The 17,011-nt window shown below is 35.0% G+C and overlaps 1 protein-coding gene across 3 annotated transcripts in view; it reads right to left on the reverse strand.

The window, feature by feature from the left end:
* KDM4D (lysine demethylase 4D) overlaps window positions 1-16,981 on the reverse strand; it is a 34,553-nt gene extending 17,572 nt beyond the window's left edge. The window contains exons 1-2 of one of the 3 annotated variants that reach the window (XM_045483569.1): window positions 16,609-16,981; window positions 14,893-14,986 (exon numbers count right to left, since the gene is read on the reverse strand). The gene's annotated coding sequence lies outside the window, so the exon portion shown is untranslated. Of the gene's footprint in view, window positions 1-14,892; window positions 14,987-16,569 lie in introns of all 3 variants that reach the window. The other 2 variants (XM_045483570.1, XM_045483568.1) reach the window with 2 other exon arrangements.
* Between the last annotated feature and the right edge of the window lie 30 nt (window positions 16,982-17,011).

Consider the following 17,011-nt stretch of genomic DNA (forward strand, 5'->3'; position numbering starts at 1 on the left):
TCTTATTGTCCTGTTCTTGTTGCATGGGTACATTTCTTCTATCTCTCTGAAAATATTAACATGTCAATGGCTTTTGAAGGTTCTTTTCCGCCTGTATGGTCTGTTTCTTTGAAATTTCCTTTTATTAATTTTTTGTTTCAGTTTCTATCTTTCAGCTTTAAGGCTTTCCTCAAATGTCTGGTGATCCTTAGTAGCTGGTTCATATAGGACTATAACACAAAAAACTGTTTAGAAGCTCAGGGTGTATGGTGATTATGTTTCCCTAAATGATGATCTGTCTGGGCCGTTTCTTGGGTGAGCCTCTGATGTATCTCTGGGGCTGGTCATATTCAATAGTGACGGATCTTCTAGTCTTCCTCCTGGAGGGGACAGGCCTGACTTCCCTAATATATGGAAAAGGGGCCCTGAAATTTCTAATATCCAACTTGTAAAGTTCACTAAGCCAGTTTGTTTTCCCTATGACAGCCACTCTCTCAAGAGGTGCTGGAAATTCCCAGTCCAGAGGCCATCTTTTTCACCTACTCTAGAAAATGAAGCTTAGTCTTCCATCAGGGCAAAAGAGGAGTTTAGAAAGGGAGGGGATCTGAGGCTCTAACTGATTCTTAGATTTAGTCTTCCATCAGGGCAACAGAGAAGTTTAGGAAGGGAGGGGATCTTAGGCTCTGACTGCTTCTTAGATTTTCAAGAAATCCTCCTTAGCCTCCTTTTAACTGCCATGTTCAGAGGTATCTAGTGCCATGAAAGCCTAAGTCTTTGGGTTCTGTAGAGACAATTGCATTGCTTCTTGGCTTTCCTCATTGCCAATTTAGGATTCAACTTTACAGGGTTTGGTAAATCAGTTTCTACTTGTCTACCTGTTTTTTTGTAAGCCAAAAATCCTATTATTGTTACTTGAGTGGAGTTTTGGAGGAAACAAAGTAAGCAATTGTACTTAAACCACCATCTTTATATCTTGTTTCCTCAAATATATCTCTCAATAGTACCTAACCCAAACCTTGGGCTCCAAATTCTTTGTCATTGTCCCTGACTCTATAATCTTCCTCTCTCACTTCTCTAAGTTATAACCCCTACCTTCCAGACAAACCTCCTCGAGACTCTTCCCCACCAACCCTAGGCCTCCCTGCCAACTATTTGTCTGGGCCACGTATTTGGTACTTAGCAGAAACTGCTGAAGTGGGAGCTATCCAGAATGTTTTACTTGACAGTTAGCTTTCACCTCTAATGGGTACTTGTCTAAAGCTATAAATCCCTTCCATGAGATGTGCTTGCTTCTCTCCCCAAGATATCTGCATGTTTCTGCCCCACAAATTTCAACATACTCTTCTTTATTAGCTGCATGGAAAAGAGAAGATAAAAAAGTGATTTTTTTCTTGTACACTTTGTGCCTCAAATGCCAATGTTTGGTGTCAGTTTCTTTTTTAGGAACATCCAAGAGTTTGGTGGTTAGTGTCGGGCATGAACAGCATAGATTAAATCGTAACAAAGATTGCGACTTGGCCTTTATTTGGTTTTACTTTGTTTTGCAGGGAGGACTTGGCCTTTAAATCAGCAATTCAAATGTCACATTATGATTTTGTTGTGACATATAATAAACTGAGCATGGGAATATTAACCTCATTAGAGTTTTCTCTATTTACTTTCCTCTGTTACATGGATACTGTGGCAGTCACGGTGGTATCTAGCAGCAGAGAGAGGCAAGAGCCAGAAGTCTTTTTTGAACTCCATTATCTCCAAGACACAGCCACTCTATTGAATTGAGGCAACTTCTAACATGTGCTTCTTTGAATTGCCAATACAGTTCTTGAGTAGCATGTAAGTCTGGTTCTTGGACTTTTCCAGAGATTCTAAACTACTTAATGCTAAAAACAAACAAAGAAACAAACAAAACACAAAACTCCTTTGCCTTAGACTACAGTGAATTCTAGAGTAAATTCTATAATATGCAGCTAAAAAACCCTGGCCAATAACTAATACACTTCCTGTCCCTCATTTCCACTCCTCAAAAGTAATCACTCTTAGGTATTTTAGCTGTTTCTTGTGTTCTCTTTTTCCAACATTTCTAGACTTTTCAGTTTTAGATATTGTGGACAGTCATACTATAAAAGATACAGATTTAGTTCTCTTATGCTTCATCCCAACACAGACTTCCCCTACTCCATCCTCTCCTATAGCTGTATCAAATTTTTTGGTTAAACCAAGTCTGTATTTTTACCATGCAAAACTCGTTACAGCTGAGTCACGTAGTACACTATGACTGCATTTCCACATACAAAATTTTATTTATCAGGTAGTTAATAATTGCCTCATTGTTTCATTTGCTTGGTTTTATACATACTAATTCATTCCCAAATTCATTTCCAGTAGTGTAAATATCTTGTAGATACATAAAACACATCAGGTACCAAATCAGATTTCTCTCTTCAGAAATATCCTTCCTGGAGCCCTCCATATGCTTTCTTGAATCTGGACTGGTTAGTCTTTAGGGTGCTGCACAGCCTGCAGGCTAGAGTTTCTACTTATCATAATCCTAGAGATTCCCTTTCTCTATTATGTTAGATCCCTGATTCCTCCCACCTGTCTTCTTTCCTGGTTTACTCCCTTGTGTTGATGGAGCATGTCCACCAGGTGCAACCTTGGAGGTTACATTATAGATTATTAAGTAGTTTACAGAATCTTTGGAAGGACCAGAGAATAGGTTTTTAGACTGTGCATCTAGGAACAACACCCAAATTATCGAACAATCTATATTAAAGTATTCCTATACCTTCTTTTGTCCAAGGTACTAAAGACCATGGGCAACAGACATTACCAACTAGAGTCTATGCCACTGCTGCCTCTGAAAGCTCACTGTCCTTCACCACCTCCTCCAGGAACAAATCCTGTACAAAACCAACTTCCTCACATTTCTTCAAATTGAGGTGTTCCAATCAAGTGTCTGATGGGAAGAGCCTAAGTCATATGTCTATGTCTTTGCTAAAACAGATGCTGGATGATTGAATTCTGGCTTCAACCTTGGCAAGGCAGGAGACCTAATATGGGAATTTTCCTAAATATTAAAAAGGAAATTCAAAGTTGGTCATAAGTATATTAACTACCAAAGTTTGCATGTTTGAAAATGTCTTTGTTCTACCTTTACGTTTTTCTTTCAGGACCGTGAAGACATTGTTCCATTGAATTCTAGCTTCCAGAAATCCAAAACCAATGTGTTTTGTGATCCTTTTTGTGCATCCTGTTTTTACTCTCTTGACACTTTTAGGATATTCCTTTGGTCCTGATTTTCACAGATTTCATTAGGACATGATCCGTAAGTCTTTTTTGTCAACTATTGAGCTAGACCTTCTGATATAGAAACTCATGTTCTTCGTTGCTGTGAGGCTGATATCATTTCTTTAATATATTCCTTCCCACTATATTTTCAGTTCTCTCTTTCTAGAAATACAATTAGTTGGTTATGAAACCTCTTGGACTTACCCTCTAATTTTCTTATCTTTGCTCTCCTATTTTCCATCTTTTTGTTCTTTTGTTACACTTTATTTTCCAAATCTTTTAGCAATTATTTTTAATTTCCATAAATTCTTTTTTGCTTTCTGAATATTCCTTTCATTATGGATTTCTGATATTTTCCATGGCTTCAGATTTTTTTCTCTCTCTAGTAGTATTAATTCTGGGGATTTTTTTAAGGTTCCATTTGCTTTCTACATTGTGTCTGTTTCCCCTGAATTCACTCTTCCAGGACGCTTTGGTTTCTGTCCTTCATGTTAAGTGCTTTCCTAATATATCTATTATTCTTGGCTTATGTTTAAGAGCCAGGCACTGAAGAGTTTTGTTTGCTATGTATGACTGGTAAGTTTCATTGAGAGTGCTCTGACAAGTATCCAGTCATTTCCTTTGGGGCTGGGGGCAACTGTCAGTACCTGCGGGTGAGAGTATAATGAAAAGACTTTAGGGGTGCCTGGGTGGTTCAATTGGTTAAGTGTCTGACTTTGGCTCAGGTCATGATCTCACAGTTCATGGGTTCGAGCCCCATGTCAGGCTCTATGCTGACAGCTCCGAGACTGGAGCCTGCTTCCAATTCTATGTGTCTCCCTCTCTCTCTGTCCCTCCCCCACTCATGCTCTGTCTCTTTCTCTCTCTCAAAAATAATAAGTAAACATTGAAAAAAAAAAAGAAAAGGCTTTAGATTTGTGTATCTATTTCATTTGAAATTGGGGCTCAGGAATTTATGGTGTCTTAATTTTCTGTTTTTTAGAAACATTAAATAATAGAGAAAATTGCATATATAACAAAAACCTGCATTCCAAACAGCCAGACTTGACATTCTTAGCATTTTTTCATATTTGCTTCAAGTGTTTTTTTTAAAAAAACAGCTTTATTGAGATATAATTTACATAACAAAAATTTCACCCATTTTAAATGTACAATTCAATAATTTTTGGTATATTTACAAAGCTGTGCAACCATCACCATAATCTAGTTTTAGAACATTTCCATCACTCCAAAAAGAAACTTCATGCCCATTTTCAGTCACAACCCATTTCCACCCTCAGCTCCAAGAAACCACTAATCTATTGCCTAGTCTGGAAATTTCATATAAATAGGATCATATAATGAGTTTTTTGTGTGTCTGGCTTGTTTCACTCAGCGTGTTTTTGGGGTTCGTCCCTGTTGTAGTATCAGTATTTTGCTTCCTTTTATGGTCAAATAATATTCCATTGTTATGAATATACCACATTTTAGTTGTCCATTCTTCCATTGATAACATTTAGGTTGTCTTCATCCTTTGGCTATTATGAACATTCATGTACAAGTCTATGTGGGGACATGTGTTTTTATTTTTGTGTAGATACCTAGGAGTAGAATTGCTGGATCATATGGTAACTCTTATGTTTAATGTTCAGAGAAACTGCTACACTGATTTTCTGAAGTGCCTGCAAAATTTTAAATTTCCACCAGCAATATAGGAGCATCCTTATGTTTCAACATTCTCACCAATACTTATTATTGCCTTTTTCTAAAATAGTATTTCTACTAGTTGGTGTGAATTATCTTGCAGTTTTGGTTTGTCTTTCCTTAATGACTAATTTGATGTTGAGCATTTTTTTTTTCCCTATCTCATTGCCCATATCTTTTCTGAAGAAATTTCTATTCAAATTCTTTACTCATTTTTTGAGTCTTTTGTCTTCTCATTATGGAGTTGCAAGAGGTCTTTATATGTCCTGGTGATAAGTCCCTTGTTGAGTATATCATTTGCAAATATTTTCTGCCAGTCTGTGCATTACCATTTCACTTTCTTAATTATGTCTTTGGAAGTGTACAAATTTTGAATTTTAATTAAGTGCAACTGATCAATTCTTTTATTGCTTGTGCTTTTGCTGTTGTCGTTAAGAAATTATTAACTAGTCCAAGGTCATGCAGATATATTCCTGTTTTCTTCTAAGACATTTACAGTATTTGCTTCCATTTAGGTCCATGGTCAATTTTGACTTAATTTTTGTATATGGTGTGAGGTAGGGATCCAAATTCATTCTTTTGTTTGTGGATATCCACTGTTCCAGCAACATATGTTAAAAAAAAAAAAAAAAACTACTCTTTAACTGTTGAATTTTCTTGAAACTTTTGTTGAAATCAACTGGCTAAGGGTTTATTTCAGGCTCTCAATTATATTCCAGTTAATTATATAGCTATCCTGATACCAGTGTCTTAATTATTACAGCTTTGCTGTAAGTTTTAACATCAGGAAGTGTGAGTCCTCCAAATTTTTTGTTCTTTAAGATTGTTTTGGTATTCCAAGTCCTTTGTGTTTATATATCAACTTCAGCATAAAGTTTTATTTTCGGGGGGGGGGGGGGAGGAGGGGTGAGCCGGAAGTAATTAAATAGAATTGCACTGAATCCATAGATCAATTTGGGGTGTATGGCCATCTTAACAAAATTAAGTCTTCTGATCCATGAATATGGAACGCTTTTGCATTTATTTAGCTCTTCTTTAACAACATTTTGTAGTTTCCAATGTAGTTTCCACTTCTTTTGTTAAGTTTATTATTAAACAGTTTATTCTTTTTGATGCTATTGAGAATGGAATTGATTTCTTAACTTCATTTTTAATTCACATTGCTCATTGCTAATGTACAGAAATCAACTGATTTTTGTATACTGGTCTTATATTCTGGAATCTTGCCAAACTTACCTAGTTCTAGTAGTCCTTTAGTGGTTCCTTAAGATTTTCTCTACATAAAATCATGCCCTCTGTCGGTCAATAAAGACAGTTTTAGTCCCTCCTTTCCAATTTGGATGCTGTTCTTTTTTTTTTTTTTCCTTGCCTAACTACCCTGATTAGAATCTTCGGTGTAATATTGAGTAGAAGTAGTGAGAACAGACATCCTGAAGGATCTTGTTCCTGTTTCAGGTACTTTTAAATAGAAGAAATAAATATTTCAGATGAAGTGGAAGTCCCTTTTAGATGTAAACTGCAAATCCTAATCTCCTGTTCTTTCCCAGCCTCATAAACAATTATTATGAATTTGGTGCATTTTTTGATTGGTGGATGTCTTTTCATTTGTATGTGTGTTATGTGTTGTGTATCCACTAAAAATATGGACTATTGTTTTGTGTATCTACTACTTTTATTTTATATAAATGATTTCATAATATGCTAATTTTTTTCAGTTTTTGAATTCAACACTGTCTCAACTCATAATACACAAAAATATACATATATAGTCTCTTATAAGAATATACTTTATTCAATGCATTTCTCTATTAGTGGGTATTTAGATTACTTAAGTGTTTTTCGTTTTGTTTTGTTTTTTTATGAACGATGCTACACTAAAAACTTTTATGTGTGTTCTGGTAATTATATGTGAGAATTTACCTAGGGTAGATATTTTTAGGTGATACAGAAACTGTATTTTGCATTTTATTACGCAAGGTCAAGTTGCTTTACCTAGTGATTTTCCTAATTAACACATGCACTGAATAGAAGTTTCTTTCTCCATACCCCTAGATGCACTTGAGAATGTCAAATTTTTAGTTAACTATTTGATTGGCAAAATTATTTATTTCCTTTTATATGATTGTGTGGCTTGTTTCCTGATGAGGTGCAGGTTTTTTCATTGATTATTGCCTTTATGTGGGTTTCAATTTATGAATTACCAGTTATATCCTTTGCTTTTTCAATTAGTTTTTCTTTTTCTACTGATTTGTAAGAGTTCTTTAAATGTTTGTGATGCTAATTCTATGTCTGTCACAGTGTTGTAAATAGCTCACTTCACCCCATCACCTCCATTTAAATTTGTTCATGGTGTCTTTTTTAGGTATTTTGAAAATTAAATGTAATCAAACTTATCTTTTCCATTATGATCTGTTCCCTTATGTCCTGTTTAAGTAGCATACTGTTCCTTTAAGTCACAAAGATTTTATTTTCTTTTGTTTTCTTTGTTTCATCCATTTAGAATGCTGTTGGGAAGTAGGGATCTATATTGTCGTTTTGGTTGTTGTTGCTGTTGTTGTTTGTAGAAATCTGTCTATCCCCATTTTCCCACTGAGTTGGAATCTTCCACTCTCACATGCCAAGTTCCAATATAAACATGGATCTCTTTCTAAACTCTACATTCAAGTCCATTGATTTGTCCATTTCTGTGCTGAATCTATACTATTTCATTATAATAGCTTTATGCTTAGTATTGGTAATTGGTAAGTCAAGTCCCTATGTGCTTATTCATCTTTTTCAGAATTAATTTGGGTAGATTAGTAGAGTTAAACTTCAGTATTAATTTTAGGATAAATTTTTCAAGTTCCACAAAAATATTATTGATTTCAACTGAAATTGCATGAGTTAAAGAAAAACTTGAGGTGGACATACCTCCCACACTGGGCATTCCCATTCACTAACTGGTATTTCTCCATTTATTCAGATCTTATATGTGTTTCAATAAAGCTTAAAAATTTTATCCATAAAGATAATGTATCTGTTGCCTTAGATATATTCTTAGGAACTTCTTAATTTTTTGAGTGTATTATGATAGACATTTTTCTATTAATTTTCATTATTTATTGATCTACATCTCTTTTCAAACTTTACACCTCTTTTTCCTATTAGTTAAACCAGCCTGACCATTGATTCTAGACTTTTCCATATAGATATTTTCTGAAAAAAATACAAAACTCATATCTCTTCTTTTCCAGTAGTCATTGCTTCTTTTTTTTTTTTTTTTTCTTTTCTTTTTTTTTTTTTTTTTTGGAAGCTGGGCAGGAATGGAAGTCTTATATAATTAGATATGATCTCCAGTAAAATACTGAATGTTGACTGATGAGTAGAAATTCTACATTCATTTCAGAATTTAGTAAGAGTGGTTCTAAACTTTAAGTTACATCATATCATTTAACACCAATCTGACACACTTTTGAGAGTGACAGGGAATCAAGAAAAACAGGACCAGGACTCTGCTAATTGATCAAGTATTTGTAAAGAAATATAGAATACTTGAGCAATGAAATCTAAAAATTGACCTAATGGTCATATACTGAACTTTGTACTCCCAAAAATACAGAATAGAATTTTTTTTCAAGTCCTATGGAAACCTTACAAAATTGACCCTAAACCTGTGGCCAGAAAACAAGTTTTAACAAATGTTAAAGGGCTAAAAGCAGGCAGGCCATAATTATAAACAACAAAGTTAGAAATCAATATTAAAAAGACACCTAGAAAATCCCAAATTTTATAAAATTAAAAATAAATTTCTAAACAAACTTTTAATCAGAAAGAAATAAAAATGGAAATTAGGAAATACTTTAAATTAGAGGGGGGTATTCTACATTTCAAATCTTGTGGGATGTAGTAAAAGGTATTAAAAAGAAGATTTATATGTTTAAATAAATATCTAAGAAAGGAAAAGAAAGAAGTCTGAAAAATTAAATGAGCTAAGCATCCGTTTCAGAAATTTAGGAAAAAAGCAAGGAAAGTAGAAAAAAGAAAATAATAAAAATACAACCAGAAATGGATGAAATAGAAAACCAATATAAAATAGAGAGGATGAACAAAATCAAAGGTTGTTTTTTTGAAAAGTCAAATAAAATCGAAAGCCTCTGATGAAAATAGCAAAGACCCAAAATAGAAGGCACAAGGGACCAATATCAGGAAAGATTAAAAGATCATCACTGTAACTGCTGCAGACATTTAAAAAATAAGTAAAGACAGAATAAATAACTTTGAGCCAATATATTTTAAAATTCAGATGAAACAAATTCTTAGAAAAACATAATAGCAAAATTGACACATGAAGAAATAGAGCACTGAGTGTATCTATAAACATCAAGAAAACCGCAACAGTAGTTCAAAACTCTCTTCACAAATAGAATTCTAAGTCCAGATGGTCTAACCATCAAATTTTACCAAACATTCAAAGAAGAAACAATGTCAACCTTAGACAAATTTTCAGAGAACAGAAAAAAGAATATTTTCCAACATATTTTATTACACAAATCTCTAATGAGGACACTATGAGAAAGGAACATAACAAGCTAATCCCACTTATGAACATAGATGCAAAAGTCCTAAATAGAATTTGAGTAAATTGATTCCTGCAATATATTCATCAGGATCAAGGTGGGTTCATTCTAAGAATGAAAGGTTGATAAATAAATACATACAGGAACACACTAACAAACTAAAAGAGAACCCCACTAGATGTAGAAGTGTTTGATAAAATTCACCACCCATTTAGCAAACTAAAAATTTTAAGGAAATTTTATTGAGTAAAGTGCATCTACCTAAAACCTTCACTTTACTAGTAAAAGTTGACTGCTTTCCCTTTCTGATCAGGAAAAAGATAAGGATGCCTGTGATTTCTTTATTAAACACTGCCCAGGATGTCCTATCCAACATAAGGTAGCAAGGAAAAAGAGAGAGGAGAGGGGAAAGATTGGAAAGGAAGAAACAAAGCCGTCATTATTCACAGATATCACTGCACATATGAAAAATCCAAAAGATTTATAAATAAGCTACTTTAATTAATAAGAAGGTTTAGCAAGGTCTCTGAATTTAAAATAGCAATATATAAAAAAATTTATATATATCGGCAACAATTAGGAAATCAAAATTTAAGAAAGATGCCATTTACAATAGTATTAAAAATTAAGTGGCACATAAGGCCAAAGATAACAAAATCTTGCAAGTTTTCTAAAAAGAAAATAATATAAATTTACTTAGAGGCAATTGAAGTAGACCTAAATAAATGGAAAGACATAACTCTTCATAGATTTAAAGATTCAATAGTGTAGAATTGTCAATTCTTCTTATATTGATCTATAGATTCAATGTTATTCTAATCAAAATCCCAAAAGTATTTTTGTAGAATATAACATTTCACATTTTATATTGAAGCACAAAGGGCCAAGAATAGTACAGCACTCATAAAAGAGGGTCAAAATAAGATGGCTTGCTTTACCAGATTTCAAGACCTCTCTATCACAGCATACACAAAAATGAATTCCTAGCGGAACTGTGAAAGCTGTAACTATAAAACTTTTGGATAATATCCAGGAATTTCTTATAACTTCAAGTAGGGAAGAATTTCTCAATCAATCAATACCATGCACAAAGCAGAAAGGAAAAGACTGATCAGCTGAACTACCCAAATACTAAGACTTTTTGTATATCAAAATATACCAAAAGGAGGAGTCAAGAAATGGAAAATACACATGTAGCATAAATAAGCAACAGAGCTGGTACCTAAGTACTAAAAACTCAGAGGAATCAATAGAAAAAAAGACCTCAATTCCTCACAAAAGAAGTCCAAACGGACATTAAACATATGTATGTTGTTTAGTAATCAAGAGAATGCAAATTCAGACCTCAATAAGATACTACTATCATCTATCAGGTGAGTTAAAATTGAAAAGTTGGACAATATCAAGTGTGGGGAAAGTATGGAACTAGAACCCTCACCCTGCTGACAGGATATATATAAATAAAATGTATACACATACACCTTTGCACATTTATAAGAGTGTTCATAGTGGCATTATTTGTAACAACCACATCAGAAAGCATAGTTATTAGAATAAATAACACATATTGCGTATTTTTACACGATGGAATTCCACATAGTATACTACAGCTACACAAAATATACATTAAGTCGAAGGAAAAAAGCAAAACACAATGAACACATATGATTCATTTATATAACATTTTTAACATTATATAAAGCTCAAAAATTGGCAAGACTAAATATTATCATTTAGAAATACATAAGCATTTATTGAAATTTGAGGGCTTTATATTTGATTAAAATTTGTAAATGTTCAATGTTTATTAAAAATGATGTGTATTCTCGTTTTCAAGGATTTTATACACATATAAACATAATATATAAATACACATGCATATATAAATGCAATGAGCATATGTATCTATGTACTCAATGCTTCAATGTTGTTAATTTGTCTGCTTGATCTATTAATCTGAGAAAACTTACGTTAAAAAAAATTCTCATTGTAATTATGGATGTCAGTTTTTCCTTTTAATTCTTTATTTTTGCTTTATATTTTTCCCAACTACGTAGTTAGTTGCATATTCATGATTGGAATATTTTCCTAGAGTATTTTTCTTCATGATATGATACGATGGCCCTATTCATGTCCTTCTTAATGCTATTCTAAGAATACTTTTTTTTATTAAATATTTATTTTTTGAGGAGGGAGGGAAAGAGAGAGAGAGAGAACACACGTGAGGGAGAGGTAGAGAGAGAGGGAGAGAGAGAGAATCCCAAGTAGTCTCCAGCTGTCAGCACTGAGCCTGATGCACAGCTGGATCTCGTGAACTGCAAGATCATGATTTCAGCCAAAATCAAGAGTCAGATGCCTAACCAGCTGAGCCACCCAAGTGCCCCCAAAATACTTTTGATAATGTTGCTACAGTTCTTTTGTTGGCATTGCTTAGAATTTGCCCAGTATGTCTGTCTCTTTATTTTCCCCACATCAGTTGTTTAGTTTTAACTGTTTTTTTTAATATGTTTGTTTTTAATTGTCTTGGTAATTATGGGCTGGCCAGTTGATGAGGTAGCCATGTGCTCATATTAAGTAAAAGGTGTTAAAATTACACTATTATCCAGTAATCTAGCCTGAACCATCACAAATTTCATTCTGAAGTTGTCTCCAGAAAATCATCTCTCTGGGCTTCAGGGCATCTAGTCTTGTCAAAACAAAGGACCAGTTTGGTTTTTTTTATCTTAGAAAATTGGGCATTTTCAAGTTAAACAGTTTAAACAGATGCCATTGTTTATGTTTGTTTGTTTGAACGTGATTTCTGACTTGTGACCACTGGGGGTTTTTCTTCATTTTCTTATTCAAAGCTTCAAAGAAACATTTTCAAGCAAAATTTTCACATTTTGTAACTTTGTAAAAATGAGAGGGTTTACTAGAATTGGAGGAATTGAAAGAAGGTTGGATTAAATTAGAGCTGTGACTGGATGGGGGTGGGGCTGACTGAATTAGAATTTTGATGGTGCCTATAGAGCCTGATAGTCACAGGATTTTTCATTTAGTGATTCTTTCCTGAAAAGAAATCTTTCTGGGTCTTGGTGTATCTTCATTTCAAATCTATTTCCAGACTAGCAGAATGTTAAATTACTTTTCTCTCCTTTAAAATATAAGAGATTAAGGCAATAGCTTTTTATACCAAAATGTGACTTCTTTCCCTGCGAACTCACTCACTCAATCACTCATTCATTCATTCATCCATCCATTCATTCATTAATTCATTTGTAAAAAAATTGTGGGCATCGCTTGGTGCCAGGCACTGTTCTAGGTGCTTGGCTTACATCATTGGGATGAACAAAGATTCTGCCCTTGTAGAATTTATATACTGCATGGAATAAGTAGAGAAAGAAATAATAAACATAACTAAATTATATAGGATCATGTAAGAGGACATATGCTATGTAAAAAAGAAAAGGACAGCAGGATAAGGGAGATAAGGAGAACAGAATGCTGGGGGACCAACGGGGAGGAGGGTTGCAACTTTCAATAGGACTGTCATGTTTGGGTGACCTCATTTAAACCTACACCTGAATAAGACAAGTGAGAGTGTTCTTGGCCAAGGAAATAGCTACTGCAAGGACCCTAAGGCAGGAGATATGATCACATAACACCAGGAAGGGATGTAGCCTAGAGAGACATGAGCAAGAGAGGAAATCAATTATGTAGGGGAGAGTCTTGTAGGTCACTGTGAGCACCTTTTATTTTTACTGTAAGAGAAATCAGGAGCCAATGCCTATTGTCTAGCTGGATCCCCTTTTCTCCCAATCCCATCCAATTGTCTTGTTAATTTGTCAAAATTATTGCCAATCTGATACTATAATGTGGTAATTATTAGTTTACTTTCATCTTCCTAATAAGGAGGTTGTGTGTCTTTTATGTTTATTGTTTCCTTGGAATTGCTATCTCTGAATGGCCTGTTTATATTCTTTGCCCATTTTTTTTAATTGGGTTGTTTGTATTTTGTTATGTATAGTAGTAGTAACCTTTTATGTTATAGGTATTACAAAATTCACCTGTTAATCTAGCATTTATCTTTGACTTTGTTTTAAGCACCTTCTTTAATAAAATAAAAATTTTATATAGATAAAGTTTTACATTTACTTTTTGCTCAGCTCCTAGGTGTTCTGCCTTGCTCAAAAGGTCTTTACAAACCCTAGGTTGTGCAAATAGTCTCTTAAGGTTTCTTCTTAGGTATTTATGGTTTCTTTTTTCCTTTTGGATATTCAATTCAATAGGACATAGTATTTGTGTAAATTCTGAAGCTAGAACTCCACATTACATCCTGCCACAAGAGTCGGTTTTACAGTCATAGTTATTATGTAAAATATCCCTTACACATTGAATTAAAATACTACCTTTGTCATATTAAAATGAAGCATTGTTAAAGGTTAAGATCTACTACATATACCCAAAACCTGATAAGAATGATCTACAAGGAATGGATTGATTCATAGATTATGAGAGATAAGAAATACAGCAGGATGTCAGTTACAAAGAAGGTTGGAGGGATTAGGATCCAGACCACAAAGGAGGGGGCTTAGGTCATCTCATATCTACTAACCCATAGAGAGCTGAGGGTAATGGGCACAGTCATGGGCAGTTTGGTAGATCTGCTGGAGGGCACATGAGAAATCCTTGTTTAAGAGCTTTTGTTTTCGCAAGAAGTCAGAAGATCATCCATTCCTGGGAAAGAGGATGAGAAGGGAAAAGAGGGTGGAAAGGGTGTGTAGAATTTGAAGAAAGAGGGGACTGTGGGAAATCATATCATTGCAGAGTGGAAAAATAAGCAATTAGAAGAGCATAAGAGGTTTGGCAGGCAGAATTCGAGGCACAACTGGATTTCTGTGGTAATGGGCTTAAAATGAGAACTCCTGGGAGGTTATATATGACTTTTGCCAGCAAAGGTAACTGATAAGGTATATTTTAAGTTTTTAGTAAACTTGCTTTTAGGTTTTTTTTTTTTTCCTAATACTTTCAAACCACTTAAGTCAAAAGCTTTTGGTTTCATTTATCAGTACTTTAAAATCACTTAAGCAAACACTTTTTTAGTGTTTTCTAATTACTACTTTCAGACCATTTAAGTCAAAGCTTTTAACTTCATGGACTGATGATATTGTATGTGGGTGTTAATGGAATTACAGGGGTGGTTATTTAATCATGGTGATCCAAAGATTAGCCCATGGTGGTGGGCTAAGAGCAAAATGAATCAGCGTGATGGACTCAGGGCTGATAAGGGCAGCTGGGATATAGAAACCAGGGGTATTATCTATAATTGTGTCACCACCCTGTCATTGTTACTTCTTTCCTCCACTTCATAGTGCATCAATCATTCATTCATTCAACAAATACTTACTCAGCACCTATTATGTGCCAGGCACTGTTCTACATGCAGAGGATACACCAGTGAACAAGAGAGACAAGGTTCCTGCTTTCCTGGAACTTACGTTCTAATATAGGAAGATAGACAATAATAATAAAAATAATATTAATAATAATAATAGCTAACATTAATTTAGCAAGTACTGTTTGCTGAGACTGTTTTAAGCACTTTACAAGTATTACTTCATTTAATCCTTATCATAACAATAGGAGGTCAAGACTAGAATTATCCCCATTTTATATAATGGAAACTGAGGGCACAAAAAGGGAAAATAACTTTCCCTTTAGGGCAAGGCTAAACAGCTAGTCAAAGGCAGACCTGGAATTTAGCACCAAGACAGGCTATAGATCCCTTATCTCTTAACGACTCTGCTATACTGCCTCTCAGACAAAAAACAAGGCGAAAAAACAATGGCAGAATAAATTTGGCAGCATTTGGTACTACAAAAAAAATAAAGTAGGGCGATGTGACGGTATTTGCATGTTCGGGGCTTGGGGGTGACAAAGAAGATGTCAGGGAAAAGTCTCACTGACACAGTAACATCTGAGCAGAGACTTGAAGGATGTTAACAGTCGTCTTGGGGCACGGGCAACAGAGAAGACCTAGTACAAAGGAACCTTATCCTCGTTTGTGAAACAGAAACGCCCTGTTGGCTGTGGCTAAAGTTTAATACGTAAGAAGTGTCTGATTGTAAGTGAAGTCAAGGAGCTAGGCAGGAACCAGACTCCACAAGGTCTCAGGTCACATTAAGGAATTTGACTTTTATTCTAAGTGCAGTGGATTTTTCTGCAGGACAGTAACACTACCTGCTTTGTAATTTTCAAAGGTCACTCTCACCGCTATATGCAAAATTAACTGTACGTTGGACAAAAGTGGAAGCAAGAAGACGCATTAGGGAGCAATTACAAATGCCGGTGAAAAATAGTGTCTTAGACTTAGGGTAGTGGCAGTGGACTGAAATGTGGGGTATCATTTTGGAAGTAAAATTGGCAAGTCTTGCAAATAAACTAAATGTGAAGGGTTTAGAAAAAGGAATTCAATTAGGATCCTTAAGATTTGGGTTTAATAACTCATACATGGTAGCGTCCTTTACGGAGATGTGCAAAACTAGGGGAGAAACACCTCCATTAAGAACTAAGATCTTCATCTTGAACTTTATAAGGGGCTTTTTTTTTTTTTTTTTTTACTTTTTTTCATTTACAAGTTTCAAAGGAAGAGTTCCGAAAATAAAGCTTTTTAATGTTCAATTTAATGAGCTCTTTACATTTGAAACCAAGTTGGAGGAGCTGAATTTTCATTTGTTTCATAAATATTGAATATCTACTGTGGCCAAAAACTATGTGAGGAGATACCAATATGGGCTAAGCAAACGAGAGCCCTGCTCCCAGAGTGCTTCTTGGGAAAGGTCGGAAAGACGACTGGTGAGGTCCCCCCCCACCCCCCCGCCTCGTTCGTTGTCTCATTAAAAGTTCACCTAACGCTTGAGTAGCCATCTTATAACTGCATCTCGTGCTTCTGGCAGTTGGGCCCACCGTTCTAAACGCTCGTAATCGGGTTCATAAATGAATCTCGAATAGTGACATCTCCCCTCCCACTAGAACTTAGACTTTTCTAAAAAATAGAAATTTTAACAAACAATACGAATACAACCTTTGCTTTTGAAGACTAATATTTTTGCAGGAATGGTACCTTTATAAAGATCGTGGTTGCCCCCGTACATATTTGTTCTTTCTTCATATCCAATTAAATGAAAACACTAGTTTTTCCGTAGCCCAACTCTCTAGGCTTGTTGGGTCTAGCTCAGGAGAGAGGAAGCTGGAGCCGTTGGATTTAAACAGTTTGGTGTAATCCTTCTCTACGCTCTCTCTCGCTAGCCGGGGACGTGGTGTCGGCTACCCGGGGCTTTCCGTCCACGCAGCACCGGAATGAAGGAGTCTGGGAGGGGGTCGGGGAAGGGAAAGACGGAAGAGACATTAAGTAATTGGTTCTCGAAGGTATAAAATGATGTTTAGGGTCTACCCTAAAGCACTGATTTCAAACGCCCGCCCCCTGGGCCGTTTCGGCCCCGCCCCTTTCTGTCGTCACGCCGACT

Source organism: Leopardus geoffroyi, chromosome D1, assembly GCF_018350155.1.
Source record: "Leopardus geoffroyi isolate Oge1 chromosome D1, O.geoffroyi_Oge1_pat1.0, whole genome shotgun sequence".
Taxonomy (NCBI): Eukaryota; Metazoa; Chordata; class Mammalia; order Carnivora; family Felidae; genus Leopardus; species Leopardus geoffroyi.